This window comes from Manis javanica, chromosome 1 (assembly GCF_040802235.1).
Source record: "Manis javanica isolate MJ-LG chromosome 1, MJ_LKY, whole genome shotgun sequence".
Taxonomy (NCBI): Eukaryota; Metazoa; Chordata; class Mammalia; order Pholidota; family Manidae; genus Manis; species Manis javanica.
The window spans coordinates 236,566,527-236,588,076 of NC_133156.1; the positions used below are offsets into that span (position 1 = coordinate 236,566,527).

The 21,550-nt window shown below is 54.1% G+C and overlaps 2 long non-coding RNA genes across 2 annotated transcripts in view; one reads left to right on the forward strand and one right to left on the reverse strand.

Moving 5' to 3' along the window:
* The window catches only part of LOC118973920 (uncharacterized), a 63,393-nt gene that overhangs the window by 19,261 nt on the left and 22,582 nt on the right, over positions 1-21,550 (forward strand). Inside the window, exon 4 of the long non-coding RNA XR_012122903.1 lies at positions 11,803-14,540. This is a non-coding gene — a long non-coding RNA (uncharacterized lncRNA). The remainder of the gene's footprint in view (positions 1-11,802; positions 14,541-21,550) is intronic.
* Positions 18,462-21,521, reverse strand: LOC140844492 (uncharacterized). The gene is made up of 2 exons (XR_012122913.1): positions 20,986-21,521; positions 18,462-18,818 (listed from the first exon to the last, which is right to left on the reverse strand). It is a non-coding gene; the product is annotated as an uncharacterized lncRNA (long non-coding RNA).

Below are 21,550 nucleotides of genomic sequence, written 5' to 3' on the forward strand. Positions count from 1 at the left end.
GGGCAGCAGTGATGGTGACGCTGATGATGACAGGTAGCGGGTGACGCCACGCCAGGGCTGTGGAAACGCCTCCGCCTGTCTACCTTCTGTGCTCCTTCCTCCAGAGGTGGGCATACTCTTGTCACTTTGGCCGTCTGAGCACTGGGCAGGGAGTCCAGGCCGAGAGACGGGGGCACGGGGCATTGAGGATCCGCAGGCATTAAGGTGGGAGCCCGGGAGAGGCCGTGTCCCGAGGCCCCAGGAGGGTGGGGCTGGCCCTGTGGGCCGCGGTGTTCCTCGCAGGTGAGCACCTGATGTAGGTGGTCAGGGGTGATTCTGAAGCAGGTAGGGGGACAGGGTGAGATTCACTCCTCAGTGCTCCCTGGTGGGAGGGGAAGAGGAAACTGGACAGGAGGTGAGGACAGCAGTGAGCCGGAGATGAGGGGGGCGAGTCACGGCACTGTCAGCCCCAGCCCTGTCCCAACGATGACACTGAGGCTCAGAGTGGACCTCAGGCATGCAGCAGGTATGCGGTAGGACTGCAGTGCAGCTTTCTTAACTCTGAGGTAAACAGGCTCCCCACCTCACCATGGAAACCAAGTATGACCTTTTGTCCTCTCAGTCCTGTGATTTTTGTCTGAATCTTTCCATCCAGCCTGCAGGCTACAATTGGGTCTCTTTCAGGGTCACAGAAGGGGGAAATCCTTTCCTCTGAGCTTTTCCCTTTATGCTCCGCTTCAGGAGGCATTTGTGGCCTTTGAATGGAGAGGCGCCTGGCTCGCACGGGTTAGCTGGTGGTTCTGACAGCAAAGCAGCTCATGCATGTGGCCAGGCATGGTAGCTGCTGCTGGGGTCTCCAGAGAACACGGGTACCTAGTAGACAGGAATGGCCCTGTCCTTGCTTGAGGTAGATCTCAGTGGGGTACAGTTTCTGCACCCCTAACTCTCCCCTGTGTTGCATTACCAGGCCGGCAGAACTGAATTGATTCACCTTTACTGAAATATACATTTTAAATATGTAGTTGCTAGTGGTAAGCTTTGTTTAAACTTAGTTGAAATTGAAAGCTGCAATAGGAATTTGAAAATCTTCCTAAACTCTGCAAGTAAGTTCACTTCTTCAATAGGATCCCAGAGTAAGAAACTTCCTTCAAAATAGTAATTATCTGGAAAAGTTAAGGAGTTGGGAATAATAGAAGCCCCTTGACCATAACTTGTAACAAGTGAATGTTAGGTGGGTATAAAGGAGGGTGGAGGCACAGGAGAAAGCCTGCACCAACAGCTGCAGGTGCTCGGTTCCCGAAGAGAGGGGCTCTGGGCCCAGCTGCAGGGGCCCCGTCGGTGGGCCGGCCCCATGGCCACCTGTCCCGTTTCTGTCTGTGTCTAGCGAAAGTGCTGGGGCGCCAGTAGCACTGGTGCCGCCTCCTCCCTTTTCCTTTAGAACCTACAACCTGATTCACCCCATCTACCTTCTTTTGATAAGCCCCGAGTTACTCAGGCCAGCGTTGTCCACGTGCGCAGAAGCCCAGCCCTCTCGTAACTGCAGCTTCCTGTGTAGCTCTGCAGCTTCCTGCAGGATGCACACACATCCGCAGGGTCCCAGGCCAGCTTTGAGCCTTTGGCATGTGCATTCGACTTGTGCGTGGGGTAACAGAGGAAAAGGGCGTGGAACGTGTTCAATGTGAAGGAAAGCTTCCAGCTCCTTCTAAATTAAAACATTTAGTTAAGAATGTTTTGATTTCCCAAAAGGTGGAGGGACTTTGTAGACAGAACAGCCTGCTAGAGACCAAGACAGGAATGAATGAGCTTTTGGTTCAAACTATCTTTGCATATTTTTATTCCTCTCATTTACCCCAGAAATAAAATCAAGAGAATTGGTAAAAATAAGTGTACAAATACACATAGCTGTGAACACTTAAAAAGTGGTGTCTTCACAGTGAAAATGAGCCAGAAACAGGAGGAGAAATCAGTAACACTGATCTGATCTTTACATAAAAATAAGGTATTTTGTTCACCAGGGATTTTTGCATTAATTTTGGTTTCTTAAATATTTCAGTAAAATATGATTTATCTTGACCACTGAGTTTTTGACATCCCCTTTAATGTTTCACTCAAGGCCTCTCAAATCTTCACCCTAGTCCTGAACTGGGCTGACCCATTACCTGTCAGTACCACCTAAGCCCAGATTCACTGAAGGAGGTAAGGAAATACCAGAGCTCCCCTAACCCCTCTGCCTGGACCCCCTTCTCTTTTCTCGTTCTGGCAAGATTTTCTCATCCTTCAAGGGCCTGCTCAAATGTGCCCTTCACTCTTACAACTCTCCAGGCCCTCCCACCCTTGAAGGACCCCTCCCCTCAGGCGCCCCCCGCCCCTGTGCTCCTCTCTGCTCGTGCCCTGAGTCCCCTGCATGTGCGTTCTCCCCGTGTCTGTGTCTCCTCCTCACCAGGCGGGGAGCCCTTTGAGGTCAGACACCATGCTCTCTGTATTTATGTCTTGCATGATTTTGTTAGTGTGTGGCTGGTGGGCACCCACTGAATGATTACAGTGGAATTTCTGGGTGCTAAGGTGGTTTTGCTGAGTATTAATACACTGTGAGTTTGAAAAATGTAACGGGCCATGTGTGCGTCCTTCCCTGTCCTGGTGATTGGCAGTCTCTGGGTGGTGGCTTGTGGGGTGGGCCAGGGTGGGAAAGGTGGTGACACCTTGGAGTGCAGGAATCTGGAAGGGGGGGATGTCATAACAGGGGTTGTGTAGCTGAACAGGGAATGGAGAGAGGGGTAGGGGAGGCCATCCAGAAGACACCCACTGAACAGCTCATTCAACAATACCTGCAGGCCAGGGTCTGGCTGACGAAGACAAGTGAGCTGTGTGAGCTGTGCTGTCAAACCATAGGTATGATTGGATGGGGGGGTGGCTGCCAGGAAAAGTAAGGACCTTGAGGTAAGGGACCTGCGAATGCGGAGGCATCGTGGAGCACCGACTGCCCCACATTGGAGAGATACTGACAGACAAGAAGGAAAATGATGGTCATGTGACATTTTTCCGAAAAGGAGGTCGCCAGAGTGATCTGTACACGTATTTTTTCCTTTAAACCCAGGTCAAAGAAAAGGAGGAAGTTAAGGGCTATGGAAAGGCTGTTGGTAACTTCAGCCAAAATAACTCGATAATATTTTTAGTTTTACTGCTCTGGGATATTTAAGGAAGATAAATAGGTTTTGTAATGAGACCAGAGTGTACAGACTATTTGGCTATTATAAGCTGGACTTCTGGAGAAGCAGTGAGCAATAATTTAGGAAGGTCATGAAATGGGGAAAGCAAAAAACAAAACAAAAACACTGGTAAATTAGAACCCAGAAAACAGTTCAGGCCTGCGCAGAGATTGCCGGGTCATCGGGACCAGACAGCACAGTTCTCTAACGTGAGGGCCCAGAGCAACAACATTCTCGCTGGGCCTGGAAGTGGGCACAGCTGGGCTGGGGCTGGGGACCCTGCTGCCCTCATTGAGGCCTTGGTGCTGGCCACTGGCTGGGTACTCTCCTCTCCGCGGTGTGGCCTCTCTTCATGGAGTCCCGCATCACCCAGTTGTCTGCCCTGAATTTCTTTGCAGGCTGTGTGAAAGTGGACATGCGGTAGGTGAGGTCTTGTAAGCTATGGGCTCCACAGTGGCCGGTGGGGCTGGAAAGTTAGTGTCAGACAGGGTGCAGGAAGGAGCAGGAAGGGCTCAGGATACTGAGCTGATGATTGGAGGAGGAGCGGAGGGTCTAGGAGGGCCCCTGAACAAGGGCCCTCAGCCCTCCCAGCACTGAGGCTGTGACTTTGCCCTCGGAGGACAGAGGAGCCAAGCCTGTGGAGCCGGGGGCCGCCTCAGGTTTGCAGTGTCAGGTGACCCACATACTGTTGTTTCTGCGGGTCCTTCGAGGTGGAGTTGAGGCAGGTAAGGCTTGGGGGGTGCAGGGGGAGGGGCTGCCAGTGATGCAAGGCCAGGTGGCCTGGGGGCAAGGGCTTCTAGCCAGACCGAGGCACACAAACGCTGGCCGAAAAGCAATGCCCCATGACCTCAGAGGCTGTGGCCCACTGGGTGCCTGGGCTTGTCGGGCAGTCAGGCTGAGGGGGCCTGGTGGGACGAGAGCTCTCAGCTCCAGCGCCTGCTGCCCACTGAGGCCTGCGGTAGGGACTGGGGGCACTGGGCAGGGAGGCACAGCTCCAGGAACATGCTGTGCTGAAGACTGTGTGGGCACCTCCTCACCCAGGCTCATGCGGGGTGGGTCACACACTGGGGGGCAGCTTCGCCCCCACTGCGCTGACCGCCCTGTAGTGCTCAGAAGGCCTCTTCACCAGCTGGTGGCCTGCACTGGAAACTTGGAAAGGGCTTTGGCTAAGGGCATGGCTATGGTGTGAGAGAAAGTAAGTCTTGGTGAAGTAATAAACCGGAGAGAGGTGGCTGGGAAAATGGAGATCTTCTAGATCCATAGCCTCCTGTCACCCTGGGAAGAAACTCTGTGGCCTGGGACAAGGGCCACCTCCCCGTCACTTTCCCTGCTGCCCCTGACACTCTTGCCCTGAGAAGGAGGGTGACAGCCTTGATGGGAGTCAAAGGGTGCAGGCCCACTGATGGTCATGAGGCCCAGAGTAAGGGGGCAGCAGGGGCCCCTGGCCTACGTCTCCCCCTTCCTCTTCCAACCTCTGGGTCTGCACGGAATTATGAAGGCCTTTCAAGGTGCCTGTGGACACCCCGGCCCTTGAATGCAAGCTCCTGTTCCACAGCCCACAAAAGCTGGGCCTTGAGGTGTGCTTAGCAGTGGTGTGGTCCCTTGGGGAGAGCCCAGGAGTGGAGCCCAGCCCTCTGGCAGAAATTTCTGGGGTTGTAGGCATCCAGGACATGGTTTAGAAGCTGGGGTGTGGTCTCCCTGTGGGTGGACCCCCTGGCCCTGCAGTCCCAGCATCTGTTTCTGGGCTGGCTGGCACAGCCCCGCAGACTAGGGCGCCTGAACAACAGAAATGCATTGTTCGTGACCCTGGAGGCTGGAAGTCTGAGAGCAAGGTCTCAGGGCTGGTTCCTTCGGAGGCCATGAGCGGGAGTCGGCTCCAGGCCCCGCTCCTTGGCTCGTGGATGCCATCTTCATGTTCAGATGGCATTCCCCGTGTGTGTGTGTGTGTGTGTGTGTGTGTGTGTGTGTGTGTGTGTCCCGATTTCCAGTTTTACAAGGACACTAGTCATACTGGATCAGGGCCCACCCTAATGACCTTCCTCTGATTTGCTCTGTAAAGTCCTATCCCCAAATAGGGTCCCACTCTGAGGTTCTGGAGGTTAGGACCCCAGCAAAAGGATTTGGGGAGGAAACAATTCAACCCAGAACAGACACGTACCCTTGTGGGGAGGAGCTCAACCAAGTAGGGTCAGTGTGGGGCCCTTGAAAGCTTAGGGTCCAGGGTAGGGCCAGGGTTCTAAGGATACTGGTGGCGGATGGGTGAGGAGCCCAGGAAGGCCCTGAGACTCACTCAGGAAAGCCTGAGGGGCAGGGGGACATCTCTGAAGAGCCCCTGAGCGTGGGGGACACAGGGATCAGACCTACATGGCAGGACCCAAGTTCTCAGCCTGGCTGCTCCCCAGACCAGTGGCCTCAGACTCTGGGTGGGACCCCATCAGCATTCAGTGTGTAGCAAGTCTGGGGCCACTACTTTGGGAGCCTGGCTGGGCTGCTGGGTGGAGGCTGAGGTGGAGGGTGACTGGTTTCAGGGGTTTCATTAGGAGGGTCCTGCACCTTCCCAGATGAGCTGTTCGGAGGGCTGAAGCCAGGTGGTGACTGAAGGATGAGCGCAGGAGACCCATTTAGGAGACTTTTCTGGGGTACATCCTGTGGGTCTCACACCCAGTGTTCTGAGTGGAGGGTCCAGAACATGACATAACCACCAAAGGCCTCCACCTCCTGCTTTTTTTTTGTCCCATGAGCCTGTAGACCCTGGAGGTCAGCAACCAGAGAGCTGCTTTTTTCAAGGATGGTTGAAGGAAAAATATTGGCCAGGGAGGCATTTGCAGGGCCTGTGATGTCAGAACAGCTTGATCTTGACCTATAGGCTTGTGAAAGATGCTGAAAGAGGGAATGGGACATTGGCAAAGAGCTGGGGTCACACTGGCCTCAGCTCTGCGGCCCTGCAGTGCAGGCATGGCTGAATGAGCTGCTCTGTGCTTCCCTTGGCAGCCAAAAATCCATCGCATGTGGTGAAGAACATTTTATCCAAACCATCACTTGCATTTGGACACAGGAATCAACACAAAACAAGCCTGAGCTCTCACAGCCCACCGGCTCTTCGATGTGCCGCGGGAACATTTGCTGAAGGCCCTCAGCCTGTCCCCTCTGGCCTGTCCCCAGGATGGCTCACAACTGTTTGCAATGAACGTGACATTTATTCGTCTTGGCTATGAGCAGAGTCAGGTGAGGTTATTGCAAATCGAATATAGAAATACTCATTTTTCCTTCCAAAAAAGGCTCTTAAATGTCAAATCAAATTAAATGAAATCATTGTATCAGGGCAGAGCACATATAAGTTGCAGATGGTGCAATCTTTTATAAATTCCCCCAATCTCATGCTCCCCCTTAGATGTTATTGACCTGGGCCAGTTTAAATAAAGTTCAAATACACTTATTAGTTGAGCAAATGTCATTTGCTAGAGCCTGAGCAAAATTCATGAGCTAACTTCTCCTCACTTCCCCCACTGCCCTGCCCCCCCACCACACCCCACCTTGTCTGGTTTTCCTTGCTGAACTAATTACAAGGTTCTCTGACAGCAAGTTCACATGATGTAGTTTAACTCTTCGGTCCACCTTTAACTCTCAGCACCCAGGCCTCTGCACTTCTGGGCAAAGCTGGAGCCCCAGGGCTGAGGACACAGAGGGAGGGAGCCAGAGGCTGGCGCCCCACCTCGAGGGAGCTGCGTGGGAGGCTTGGCCACGTGATAAACAGGCCCAGCTCCAAAAGGCAGGAGTCCTGTGCACAGATGTTGTAATGTTATGAGATAATTTTGGCGCCTCAATGGGGTGAAAAGGGTGGATTTGTCAGAGGGGCATCCCTAGGGCGGTCCTTTCTCGGGCAGCACCAGGACTTCATTACCATGTCAATCCTGGGAGAAGGCCCTGATTTAGCACGCAGAGGGCTGCATGCATGTGGAGCGGATGGACCCCTGAATGAATAGTGAATGGGAACCGGCTGGGCTCTGCCTTCAGCTTTGTTCCGGGGCTGACCAGGGTAAGGGACCCCAGCTCTTGCAGCGCAGATGGGAGGAGGCAGCTATCTGATGGACTCCTTTCCTCTTTATCCTGTCACTGTCTTCCATATTCGCACACTTATTTCAGTTGCCTAAACGAATGTGCTTCAATTTCCTCCCTCCACGAAAGCAAACTTAGCTTTGGGGGAATTAGAGAAGAAACGCAATAGCATATGTAGCGATAAACATTCACATTCCCCTCCCCCCCCCCCCCCAATTTGAAGTTTAAGAGACTCGGTTTTGGGAATTTTAGAAGTAATTGAAAATGTAACTAAAAAATCATGAAAAGGACAATTAAAAGTTTGAATGGCCAGTTCAGAATCACTTCTGCAGCTCTCTCCCGCGGGAACGGAATCCGTAGATTCCCGCTTCTGTCCCGAAAGGTTTCGTGCTTTCAGAGAGAGCCGCAGCTTCCGAAGGGCAAGTGCTGTAAATCAAAGGACTCTGGCATTATCTAGTTTCCTTTCTGGCTTTAAAAGTTAGAACAGATGTCACAAGAGAGGACAAAATAGATTTTACCCACCAAGAGGGGCTTTTCTTGCCATCAGTAATACGAAGTGCCTTGAAATGCTAATGTACACAGTTTGTGTTGCCGGGTTTGCATAGAGATGGTGGGAAACAGCTCTGATCCCAACAAAACCTTTTGTTATTAATCAAGAAAATCTGGTCTTCTGAAGCAGCACAGAGCTGGAAATTAGCGAGGCCAGCAACGAGGCCAGGGAGCAAAAATGCGGTAGAAGATTCCGACGCTGCAGTCGGCCGCGGTGTCTGGGACCAGGCGGCATGTCCCTGTGCGGCCCCCCCCCCCCCAGTCTCTGCTCTCCCTGAGCCTCCACACCTAAGGGCGGAGGGATATTTCCCTTGTATCTTGTACTTTATGAAGTCGTGTTTTTCTTCTTCAGCAATTTCAAGCAGCAGGCTGGGAGAACATCCATTAAAAGCGCGCTAATGAAGTGGTGCTAAGAAAAGAAAACTAAACACCACGAAATCAAAGGGGAGCATTTTGCTTGGCTAATGGGCTTGATTATGAGATTTTACAGGCCCTTTTATAAACTTGAATTTTATTTTGTGCTAGGGAACAGGAAATTTCTGTTTGGTTTTAAACATACATGATCGTACCACCAAATATTCCTAATTTAAAACCGGGAAAGGAGAAGAGAGGAGATTCTAGGTCCAAGGGAAGAAGGGGTAGGAAGAGCCCCGCCAGTGGTAGAAGTACAACCTTTACACCTGGTGTTGAGAGAGGTGGGTTCAGAGGCCGCCGCGGCCCTCGATCTCCCCCCCTCCGCCCAGCCTCCGCGGCGCTCAGCGTAGAGCTCTTCTGCACACGTTCCCTGTGGGATCAGGTGTGCTCCGCCGCGCCTCGTCTCCTCACCTGGAGCAGATCAGCCTCGGTGGAAGAGGCCGAGCCTCCGTCTCATAGGATGTGTAGCAGCATCCCTGGCCTTTACTCACCAGATGCCAGTAGCACCCTCCTCCCATTGTTACCACCAGAATGTCTCCAGACCACCTGCCTGAGGTGGTGGAAACCACACCCGAAACATTCTAACTGCCCGGAGTCCAGCCTGGTGCTGGGCCCAGAGGCCGGGACACAAGCTGGGACACTGATGTTACCGAGAGCTTGGCAAGGGACAGAGAAGTCAATTCCAAAGAGTGGATCGGTGCATGCTTCCAGTGTCTGTCCCCAGCCTGGAGGGTCACCCAGGGCAAGTGCTGGAGCCCCCCGTCCGAAGCCTGCAGGGTCACCCAGGGTTGCCTGCTCATGCAGTGTGCGGTCCTCCACGGTTTGCATGTGCTGAGCTCTGTGGGCAGATCGTCCTCGTGGTGTGCAAGTGTGGCTGCCAGGTTTTCTCTCTGGTAGGATTTTTAGGGGGGCCTTCTTGCTCTTTATACTGTGCTCATTATCCTTGTAGGAAAGCCTTGCTTTTTGGACTAAGGAGTTTTTGAAAAGTTGCCTGCATATAGGATAATAAGCATTCACTTATGAAATCTATACTGAGTACACATTGTGTGCTCTTTTCTACTGAAAGTGAACCTAGAGAAAATCTGTTATAAAGTAAAACACTTCATTGTATCAGGGGCCATCATCTTCCTCCCCATCCTGGATTTGCTTAAAATAGAGTAGACACAGCTCTAGAGAAAACACTGGAAGTTCCAATGGCCTCCAGGAGGAATGTAGAATTGCAATTACATTGACAGGAGGTCAATGAGAGAATTGAGATAATAAAACAATAATATATTAATAGAAGTCGAGGGCATTCACAGATAATGGCCAATCTGTGTCGCACTTAAGAATTCCTAACTGTGCTAATGGTATGGGCCATGTCGTGGACTGTGTCCTGGTGGGCCCCAGGGAGTCCGATTTACTTAGCTGTGTGCAGACATGGGGCTCAGTGACCTGGGGGGCTTCCCAGAACAGGAGGTCTCAGTTTCACCAACACATGGGTTTATAAACAGCCACTCTGGTTTGTCTCATTGGCTGAGCGAGCTCTGGCCTCGCTGACCTGAGGCCGTCCGGGGAAGCTTGGGGCTTTCAGAACTTGTGCGGTGGGAAAGGAAAGGTACCAAAAATCAGCAGTGGCTGAGGAGAGAGGACTATGGGCAACTGGCCTCAAAGTAGCTTCTTCTCAACTGCCCATGTGTTCATTTATGTCTCATGATGCTGCCTGAAAATCTATCAGGTAGATATTCATTAGGGTTCACCAATATTTTCTTTTTGAAAATGCTCATGTCCTGTATGAGGTGGTCTGGGCCCAGTGCCTCTGTCTGACAGAGGAGGCAAATCCCTTGGAGTGACATGATATTGGCCGTCCTAAAGCCGGCAAGGCAGGGCCGCCACCTCTCACCTGCTGCTGTTCTTCCAGGGCGCTCAGCCAGGGGGCTTGGCCCCCAGCCTGCACCGATCCTACAGGGCCCTGGGAGGCTGGAGGCCCGGGATAGAGGGGTGGAGGCCCGTGGGACCCCATCCCTGAAGGACAGGCACTGTCAGAGTCTGGGACTTCCACCCAGGGAGAGGAGGGCACAGAGATGGAGGGGTGAGAGTTAACTGAAGACAAGTGCTGCCCCCCCGGGACTCCCTCACGCTGACTTGTCTGGAGTGGGGGCGGGGGAGCTTCTGTCTGGCTCCCTTTCCCCTGGAGCTGGCCCCGTGCTGGGACTCAACATGCACGTTGTCATCACTGATGTGAAAGCCAGCAACCCCAGGGAGGAAATCAAATTTTGTGGGCTAGCTGGTACCCGCAGGACCAGCTCAAACACTGCTTCTGAGAGACGAGCATTTTGCATTTGAGCCATTTAACTTCTTATTGACTCTTTGGAGCACAGCTTGTAGGTGGGCTGAGGCCAGGGGGAAAATGGCACCTGCAAGGCCACCTCTGTCAGCTTGTCCCCAGAGCCTGTCAGCTTGCCTGGGTACTATCCACGGGCATCAACATTTTCACGGTCACCTGTCCCCACAAAGTTCCCCAAACTGGTCCTGCTCAGAACAGCTTAGTTTACTCTCAGCATTTAAAAAAGAGCCACTGGTGTGCGGAGAGCCCCACAGTATCCTAGACAGACTTCACCTGCAGGGTGCGTGCAGGGCAGAAAAGGCCCCCTTATCAGCTCCTTAGAAACAGACAACAAAGAAAGGCGGAGCCTGTGGGCCCCAGCGCTGCTCCGCAGGGAAGGGTTTGGTGTGAGTCCAAAGCCCCTCTGCAAGCTAATGAGGACCATTGTATTTGGGCAGAAGACAGGGCAGGAGCTTATCGGGAGGAGCGTTAGATTACCCCCTCTGGTTTCTGGAGACTTTTAAAAGGCAGCCCTTGGAGGGTTTGAGGTTGCAGAGGTGTGTTCCCTGGGGACCACTTCTGGGGATGGTTCCTGGGGACAGCGCAGGACGTCTGCACCACAGACGAGGGGAAGGGGGAAGACGATAGTTTCAGTCAAAGTCACCCCGTGATTGCTTGAGTCCTGGGAAGTCAATATTTCTGAGCTGTCTTCATGGTTCTGGGGTTCAGAGACGGTGCAGGGCATGGGGATAGGCTTTCAAAAACGACATCAGTGGAGAGACCCAGAGCTGGCGATGCCTTTTCTGATGGACTTTGAGACTATATCCTGTCAGTCTAGATTTAGGATGACTGGATTTAAAATCAGGGCTGTAATTGAACATTAATCAGTGCATGGGAAGCAGCAGGTGACAGGTTTCCAGAACCTGCCTCAGCCTCTAGGAAATGTCCTTACTGCTGGAGAGGTGGGCCGACAGGCGCTGCCCTGCTCAGGGAGTGCTGAGACATTTGGGGCAGGGCCCTTTCTGTGCATTCAGGGGACTCTGGGGCTGCCTTCCGAGTTGCTGACGAGGGTTTTCACCTGGCAGGACACCTCCAGGAAGAGAGAGCAGGAATGTTGGTATTCTGTTACTGTTCTCGGAAAAGCCGGCGGAGCTATTCCCCTTCTGGGAGGGTTCATTTCATCTGAGCAACTGTGCCAGGATCCACTTTAAGAAAACCTCCATCTAGAAGTGCTGTGGGGTCCCCGTGTCCAGGACTCCCCTCTCACGCTGTCCTTTCTCTTCCCTGGTACAGAACAAGAAAGACAAGAGGTTTTTCATAAAAGAATGAACAAACCCCTTCACCGACAAAACAACGAACCCGGCCATACCCACTCAGAGAAAATTACACACTGCTAATAAAGTGGACTAGGATCGAGCATGAAAAATTACAACATGAATGATGTTGGATGAATGATAATGAAAGAAAAATGGTGAATAATTAGGCAGCAGCGTTTCTGGGAAAACACGCCTCGCACTTCAGTATCATTTCCCATCGGCCGAACATTCACGTCTAATTAGAAGGGAGCAACTTGTTCCAACCAGGGTTTCATTCTTATCAATTCCTCTGAAAGTCTCCAGTTTTGTAAAATGTAAACAGAAGTAACAGAGGCTGGCCACTCACGGAGGAGAGCACTTTAGGAATGTGAGGGCGGAAAATGCAACAAGGAGCAAGATTTGTGGTGGTGTTGTCTGGTTCACGCTTTAAAAAAGTTCTGGGCGAGGACTGCTGGGTGCAGGGGGCTGCTACACGACCACCTCAGTCGCAGAGTACTCTGGAGGGCAACGGGGGGATGCTGCAGGCGTCCAAGGTGGGGAAGCGGCCTGGTTCCCAAGCACAGGACTCTCAGCCACCCAGGGGTCCTCAAACTCTCAAAGCCTCCTGGGACAAAATGAGTTTCAAATCACTTGATTTAAAGGCTGTCATTGGCTTGCCTAGATATCCGAGACTTGGTCCCTGCAAAGCTCCCCAGAAGTCAGGGCCCGTGGGGAGAGTTCTCAACCCTTCCCGAGACCAGGGAGGTGGGAAAGGACGGGCCATGGGGAAACATCTTCTCTGTAACTTCTTGCAAGCCTGTCTGGGTCAGCTTCCTCCAGGAGCCGTCCCAGCTCTAGCTTCCAAGTGCAGACTTGAACCAACGTGGCTTTGTGGAGCCTCGGAGTCTCTGAGAACACTCAGCAAAGAGCCTCTTGTTGAATTTAGCAAAGCCTTCAAGCACCGGAGAGACTGCCTCTGGCCCTGACGTCTGGGTTCCTGTTGGAGGGCCTACCACCCCAAGGAGTGTTGGTAACGACAGCTACCCCAGCTGACAGGTACTGAGCCTCAGCACCTGCTGGGTGTGTTCTGTTTCTCAGTGCCTTCCACTCCATCCTCCCCTGAGGCAGGGGCTTGCACTGTGCAGATGGGAAACCGAGGCTCAGATTGCTGAACAGCTAGCCCACAGTTGTGCAGCTGGTTAACAGTGAGGCCAGACCCAGACCTAAGCCCACAGGGCCTCCTCGGCTGCCCTGGGCTGTGTAGGGGGAGGGAACAGCTGCTTGCAATTGTCCACCTGAACTGAAGGTTCCTAGTGTCTGAGGACAATTGAAGTTTCAGGCAAACTTTTATTTGTTTTAAAGTGGCAGTGTTTGCCAGTGATGCCTAAAATTTAAAAACACATAAATTAGAACAGATTCCAGCTTTTATCTATAATATTGTCAGTCTCACTCTAGTTGGTTTCAGGAGAAAGGGAGAGAAACAGGGAAGGAGTAGCCGCAGCTGGTGGGCTCCAAGTTACACCTGCAAGAAAGAATGCCTTGCGGGTCTTGACAGAAGAAGGTTGAGAAATCTCTGCCAGGAAGTGGCGGGGTTCCATCTTCTTTATTTCATCACAACCTGGGCATGGGAGTGAAATCTTAAAGATCAGAAAACCTGGGCAGATATGTGACTATTGTGTGGGTAGGATGTCCTCCAGAAAGTTGTGTTCAAGTCCCAGCCTGGGGTACCTATGGATGTGACTTTACTTGGACATAGGATTTTTACAGATATAATCAAAGTAAGATGAGGTCATATAGGTGGGCCTAGTCCAATGACTGATGCCGTTATAAGAAGAGGGAAACTTGGACACACACACAGAGAAGATACAGAGACAATGCCATGTGCTGATGGGGCAGAAGTTGGAGCGATGCATCTGCAAGCCACGGAGTGCCAAGGAGTGCTGGCAACCATCGAAGCTGCCAGGCAAGGAAGGATCCTGCCCCAGAGTCTCAGAGGGGGTGTGACACTGCCCACGCCTTGATTTTGGGCTTCCAGCCACCAAAACTGTGAGAAAATAAGTTTCTATTGTTTTAAGCCACCTGGTTTATAGTAATTTGTCATGGCAGCCATGGACCTGAACGCACCAAGTATTCACCCGGCTCCTGCCGTGTGACTTACACAATTCTGTGTCAGTTCTGCCGGGATGTGGGATGCTGTGCGCATCTGGCTCATAAGCGGTTTATTCTTTGCTGCTAGCAAAGGAGAGCAAGGGTGGGAGCTGGGAGGCCCTTCAGGGGCAAGAGGGTCTTGCCGAGGAGGAGGCAGGCGGATGGCACTGCTGGCGGAGGGCGGCAAGAAGGCCGGCGGCCTGGCCCCAGGAGTGACTGGGTGCGCAGGGCCCTCCTGGTGCTGGCGCCCGACGCCAGCTGGAAAGAGGAATTGATATTGGGCGCCACGCATGATGGGGAGCTCTGAAAGAATCAGAGCAGGCGCGGACGAGAGCAGGGTGAGGACGTTTAAAATATTTGGGCTTCATTCAGAAGTCCACGGGGGTGAAGGGGACGCCCTCCAGTTTCACAGCAGAGTTGCAGACAAAGGAAGAATGTGCAGTTTCTTCAGCCCCGGGCTGCTCAAGACTGCAGGGGAGAGGGAAGGGCAGCAGTGCGCGGGGGGCGGGGCGGGCCTGCAGGCTGCCGCCCTGGGAAGGGCAGCAGCGCTGGAGGATGCTAGAAGAGGCCTGAGGCTGGCAGAGGGAGGTGAGCACTGGGACAGGGGAGGCAGCGCAGAGGGGCAGGGCGGCCGGGGAGGGGAGGGCAGAGCGAACGTGATTCCCGACAATAAAGCGCTCTGGAAAGGCATTAATATGGTGCTGGTGAGTGACTCAGAAGGCAAGCATGTTGGTCCTGTTGTAATGTGGGCGCCGAGTTATGTCGAACGAGCCGAAGGGGTTAGCCTCTCGTGAATGCGTGGGGGCGGCTGACTGCACTGGAGAAAGAGTTAATGATTAAACTGTTTGCGCCACCACCACGGGCCGGGGCCGGTCAGAGTCCCAGGGCCTGACCCCGTCCTCACCCGCCCCGTTGGTATGTGGCCCACACGGAAGACCACAGGAAGCTCGGACCACAGACCCTGGACAGCAAGGCATTTTAGTTTTGGAAACGGCCGGGACAGGAAATTAGTGGGGCTGATTAGGAAAATCAATTTGGCTTGACTTGAATTTGGTCAGCAGGAGGGGAAAGGTGAGGGCACGGGGGCCAGCCCTGGGCCAGTGCTGAGGGAAGCCCTGGACTCCCCCTCTTTTCCAATGGGGAAACTGAGGCTCAGGGAGGCTACTGGGCAGAAGGGTCTGTGGCTGGGACGGGTGGCGGGGCCGGGAATGAGGGTGCAGGCCTCGTTGGCTCCGATTTCTGTCAGGCCCACGCCCCACAGGGCACCCCGCTGACCTGGGCTCCTACAGCTGCTGGAGGTGGGGCTCGAAGTCCCGGACAGGAAGCTGGGGGCGCAGTCCCTGCCCTTGTCTCTGCCCCCCATCATCATCTGATAATCAGGGAAGAAGCGGGAGAGGGTGCCAGCCCCACATGACCGCCACCTGCCCGGTGGCCCTGGATGGCCTTATGACTTCTACAAAGGGGTGGACAGCGCCTTCCTCCAGCACCGTGGGGTGGGCCAGATAGCATTTTAGGATGCCTTCGAGTGCTAGGATTGCATGAGTCTTGATTTCTGGAGATTTTTGATGATAAAGAACGTCTTTGTGCTCAAACAAGCAGGGCTCGGGGCCAGAAGGTTGTTGCGCAGGATGCTGACCGCCAGGGCCCCCGGCCCCCGGCCAGCCTCCTCAGCTCCTGGCTGCTCAGCCTGTCCGGCAGCCCCGCTCCTGGCCCTTGGGGGCATGGCTGTGACTGGGCTACTGCTTTCCCCAGCTGGGCAGTTCTGCTTCTCGCTCCACAGTGCCCTGCCCTGCCCTGGCCCTACTCTGTCCACCCCACCGTCAGTCTGACAAAGGGACTTGGGTCTCGGAGACCCTCCTGTGGTCCCTAGGGCTCGGCACTACACACTGTGCATCTCACCCTGCCTCGGAGACCCTCAGCCGGGTCCCCAGGATGTCCTCTCCGCCAGAGGATACCCCAGGCCAGGGCTGCTCAGGGTCCCTGGGCACTCTCCCTCTGGGGGCTGCGGTCACTCTTCAAGCCCAGCCCTTCCAGCTCTTTCCCTTCTGTGACTCACAGAGCAGAAGAAATGCCACCTTCTGGATGAAACTTCCTGTTTATCTGGTGGCTAAAAACGGGACCAGGTCCTTCCTGGGTTCATGAGCCTCCATCACACCCTGGGGGTGTTGCTCACTAATTACAAAGATGACACATGGGTGAGGCACCGAGGCCGTCTTCTCCTCCTGACACTAGCCTGTCGCCGTAGGTGTCCGCAGAAAGGGGGAGCAGAATGAAGGCTCCTCAAAGATGCCTGCGTCCTAAGGCCCAGGACCCGTGAGCATGGTGCTGTGCATGGCAAAGGGACTTTGCAGGCAGGCTTAAATCAAGGATGTTGGGATGGAAGATGGAACATCATCCTAATTATCTAAAAGGGCCCAAGTCCTGTCAGTGTGGAAGAGGGGGCAGAAGGGCAAGTGTCCAAGTGGCGCCATCCGAGGAAGACCCCACCGGCCGCTTTGGCTTGGAGGGTGGGAGGGGCCAGGAGCCACGGAACGTGGGCTTCCTCTAGAAGCTGGGCGAAAAAGGAAGCAGATTGTCCCCTAGAAGCTCCAGAAAGAACATGGCCCTGCAAACACCTCGATTTTAGCTCAGTGAGACCTATTTTGGACTTTGTGGGCCTCCAGAATTATAAGATAATAATTGGTGTTGTTTCAAACCATCCAGTTTAGGATAATTTGTTAGAGCAGCAATGGAAAATAAGTACACTGGGTTACATCTTTTCTTGTGACATATCTTAGAGAACAGTTCTCCATGTGCACAGGTCCAGGGATGGAAACCGACTGCAGGGTGCAAGGAATCTGTGAGCCTGCAGGCCCCAGAGCCTCCTGCCTGTGTGCCAGCTGAGCTGTGTGCCAGCGTGGCAGTGCTGTGCTGTGTCATGCTCAGAGAAATAAGCTTTCTCACACTCTCCAGTTAACCTGTAATCGTCCGGCTGAGAACAATTCCTCCCAGGCTCTGGGGACTGGACGCAGCAGGGGACTATGCTCTGGGCTCTGGAGGCTGGTCTGTTGGCTGGACCTGGGGGGAAGAGGACGGAGGCCCTGCGCTTGTCCCCAAGAACTTTCAGTTCAGCCAGGGACAGGTGTGTGCAGAGAAGGTCCCCAAACAGGGCAGTGCTGGGGTGTGGTCACAGGGCATGAGAGACCCTGCAGCAAAGTGTTTGGGACAAGGAAGAGGTCCCCTGGCAGTGGGGAGCAAGCAGGATCAAGGCCAAGTCTACACAGAGGGTGAAACGCGGCCTGTGGGAAGGTCCCAGAGGGGACCTGGGCAGACGGTGGGAGCTCGGAAGTCGTAGGGCCACAGGCACGACTGCAGGGGTGAGGCCCAGACTCCTGGGCCTCCTTCCTGGGCACCACGGTCTCCTCCTGTGGCAGCTGTGGCCATGGGGTAGTGAGCAGCACGGATGCGTGTTCTCTTGTCACTGTCCCAGTAGTCCCAGAAGCCACATGCAAGGCAGGTCCCAAGACAAGCCTCTGTGGGCCCAGGTCCCCCAGCCACACAGACTCGTGGTGTGAGCAAGGGGCGACCTCGGTTTGGGGAGACTGGGAGATTCCTGGGTTAGCTTCTTATCCTGCAGAGTCTGCCTATCGCGGCGGATTAACTGGGTTTAGAAAGAGCCCCGTGGTCTGGGGAGGGCGTGTTGTGTGTGGCCAGACAAGGGGAGCACGGGGTGAGTTAATATTTACAGAGGCAAGGGCGGGGTATGAGGGGGCTCCTGGGGGCCATCAAGGCAGGGCGGCTGCAGAGGAGCAAAGCCCTAGGGAGAGAAGACCTTTACCTCTCGCTTCCAAGCTAAAGGACCCTCATTCAGAAAACTCCTCCGGGGTCTCCCCTGTTCCAACGATGTGTTTTTAAGTGTTTTCTTGGGGCCCCTATGCTGTGCTTCTCACAGTGGTCCTCTGAGCACCCGCAGGTTCTTCAGCAACGAGTAAGGCCTTTCGGATGAAGGCGGCCGTATTTGGGCACAGTCAGAATAGGAATTATAGGATTGAATATTTCTGGAAAATAAACCTTTGGAACTTTTAATGGAGGAATCAGTGAAACCAACTGTGGTATCCCCTATAAAGCACCTTCATTGGCACTTTATTCTTTTATGAGTACAAATTTGCTCCCTGACTCCTTAAAAGTGAGTATATCCCTCCTGTAAGACTAATACTTGAGGAGAATAGTCCACTGCTCTTTAAAGTAAATTTTAAATGAAAGTATAATGTGCAGAATAGCTTCCTAATTATGTTTTCCCCATTGAATGATTGTATCCACTGCTTTTATATACACATAAAATGACTATTAAGATAAAATAAATAAAACCAGAATTTTATGATAAGTGCCATTTCCTTTCCCAATGTACATCCTGTTAATGGATGTGGCCATCAATAATAATTTCTTGGGAAGCATGCATTTTTATGACAATCACAGCTAAGGCTTGTGGCGTACTTACAGTGTTCAGGGACAGGCCATGATCCACATGCGTTATTTCCCTTAATCTATTTAATTCACTTAATTGGTGGCTTCTAAAATGATCCCCTATTCACAGATGGGGAAACTGAGGCAAAGGAGGGTTGGGTAGTTTGCCAAGAGTCACACATCACGTGGGGCGTGGGAGGACACCCAGCCCCAGGCTGTCCCCTGGCCGGTCGTCCCCTCTCTGCAGGGCGGCAGGGTGGCCTAGCAGTGAGCGCGTTGCCCCAGGCCAGAGCAGGCTTGCTTTCTGTGAACACTTGTCCAGCGGCTCCTGCTGGCCGTGGGCTTCGGCTCCGTCCCAGCACCTCGTGCCTCATGCCCAGAGCGAGACCTGTGCCCCACAGCACCAAGCCACCAGCAGTTAGCCTGGGGGGAGCAAAGGGAAGTGGAAGGTAACACATTTTTCATTTTAAATTCGCTGCACTGACTTGTCAAGTAGAAATTAGAACCATGCTGATTTTTGGATGTTCGCACACCTAAAAAATCTAGAGGTGATAGGCAACACTTCTCAGCCTGTTTGGTGCATATTCATGAATCCGGCGTGTCACCAAGGCCCTGAGTGCTGCGCTGGGACAGCGAGGGTGCGGGTCTCTCCTGTTCCTAAGAAACACCCGGGGACACTTCCTTCTCTCACCTGGAGTGAAAAGCATCAGCCCCAGGATGCTTGAAAGAAGGGCACGAGCGCCGTACCTCAAGGGCCAGCACCCCTGGGAGCTGGCCGCCTGTGGAAGGGTACCGTGTCCCACCTGGGGGCCAGCCCGCGGTTTGCAGGACGAGTGCCGGCCACCCACCCGGCTCCTTGTTCCTTAAGTGGCCTGTCCTGGCTGCCTGTGCCTGAGCCCGTTTGGCCTCATTCTGCCCCACCCAGCAAGCCTTCCTATGAGTCCCGAGTGCCTGGCCCACTGCTGCCACACAGTGCCATCAGAGGGGCTGTGACCGTCAGGGTTCTGGGACGCCAGCTGAGGCTTGAGCCACGCAGGCCAGCGTCAGGGTGCTTGCCGGGAGAGGTTCCAAAGGCGTAGAGAGCAGCTGCCCCAGTTCATCCCCAGCCTCCTGCCTTCCCACTTCCACCTAAGGGCCCTCATTCGGAGGTGCAGTGGTCTGAAGGGTGATTCTGAGTCTATTGTCATGGCCTTAGACTCGGGCTGTCTCCTTGGTGAGCCCCCGTGCCTGGTGGCTGAACGCCTGCTGAGGTGCCGGGGCCTGTGCCTCCCGGTCCGGGGCTCTCCTGTGCCCACGGCCACGGTGGACTCCTGTGTCTGCACACCCGTGAGCTGTGGGTGAGCAGGTGGGCCTGGGGGGAGCTCAGCTTTCCAGCACAGCTGCGTGAGAGCTGGGAGAGTTCATTGTCACAGAACAAAGGCAAACCTGTGCAGGTTTAATCCTTTGTTTAATACAGTCTGTTATCAAAGAGAAGGGCCACCGGCCCCAGGGGCTGAGCAACACGCTGGAAATAGCTGTGACTCTTGGACCTTGGGGCCTGGCTGCTGCGTGACTTCAGATGTCCTTTGAGGGAGGTCTGTGCTTCCCATCCTACTCTGCGGAATGAAGCAGGCCCCTGGGGACAAAGTCCTCACATGCTCAGCAGGACACCAAAGCCACAAAGTACAGGCCCTGGCCTCCCCTGTCTCTGCCTTCCCCACCCCCAGCAGGTCCTCTGATTCTCTCAGTCGCAGCTTGGGCACTTATTAGCTGTGTGACTGTGGGCGAGTGTCTTAACCTCTCTTAGTCTCAACTCCCTCATCCATCAAATAGATGTGGTGACCCTTGTCTCAAAAGAACCTTACTTCCTGTGAAGGTGCCGGGCATCTGACACGGGGCCTGGCGCTGCCGGTGCTGAAAGGAGGGTCATTCCCCACCCCTCCTCCCTTGCCTGCCTCCAGCCTTCTCCTGTCTTGGACGGCTCTTCTGTGCTTGCTTTCTGTTAAGTGCCCCTCTGTCACACCTTTGTGGGCTCCCCACTGACTGCTGGCCCCTTACCGGGCCTGGCTGCTAGGACCCTGAGGCTGCGGAGGGGGCTCAGGAGGCCACAGAGATTTGCCTGAGTGAGACCCTCCAGGCTGACTGGGCAGGAGAAGCCCCTGGCCCCGGCTTGCCTGGAGCACATGCTGTCAGGAGCAGACAGGCTGCTTAATTGGAGGCTTTTCCTTTGTGAAATAAAGACAAGAAAAAAAAGTGTTGACCATGGCTGTTCACTTGTACATACCAGTTCCTGAGGGGAGCTAAGGAGCACAGGGTCTGGAGGGAGAGGGCCCTGGGAGTGGGGAGACCTGGCTAACCCATCTTGCTAGGTAGGTCCCTGACCAGACTGTTTGGAAAGCAGGCTTCGGTGTGTGTGCGTGCGTGTGCGTACATAAGTGCATGCACACGTGTGTGTGTAGAATGGGGAGCAGTTTGTCTGATACCCGCCCCATCCTTGCAGAATTTACCCCCTTGTCCTGGCTTCTCTTCCCTGTGGTGGCCCGGCCATGGTCCCATCATCTGTCTAGTCTCCTTTCCACTGATGGAGGCCTGGCTGCATGCATTTCCTTACCTCTAAATGGAATTGCAGTTGGCACCTCCTCCAGTGGTCCCAGTGCAGAGAAGGGCCTCTCGCAGCTAATCACCCAGTGTGCGATTCCACCGGGCAGGAGGCTCCAGGCTCTGAACAGGCTGGGGCCACACCCCGTCTGACCACTTGCTGGGCGGTGGCCCTTAGGAGTTGCTTCAACTTCTGCTTTTGCTGGTCTGAGGAGTCGGAGCGTCCATGACGGACGTGAGAAGCACCACAAGGCAGCCATAGGAACATTTCGGCTCTAGTGGCAGCATCCCTGGGTGGCCCGGACTCAGTTTCCTGCCTGGTACATGGTGACCAAGCAGGCGGCCCCTCCTTGTGAGGCGAGGACCTGAGGCTGGCAGAGGACCCTGCTGGGACCCTCTGCACCTGCGACCAGTGCCTGGGAGGCTTCCCACCGTGGGGCCGGTCCTGCACCTGAGCTCAGGTGCAGAGTCAGCGGTGGAGAAGGTTTTAATGGGGCAGCTGATGGGCAGCCGCAGGTCCTTTCTGTTTGCCCACTCCGCCCGGGTCCCTGCAGGTGGGACTTAGCTCAGAGAGCCCT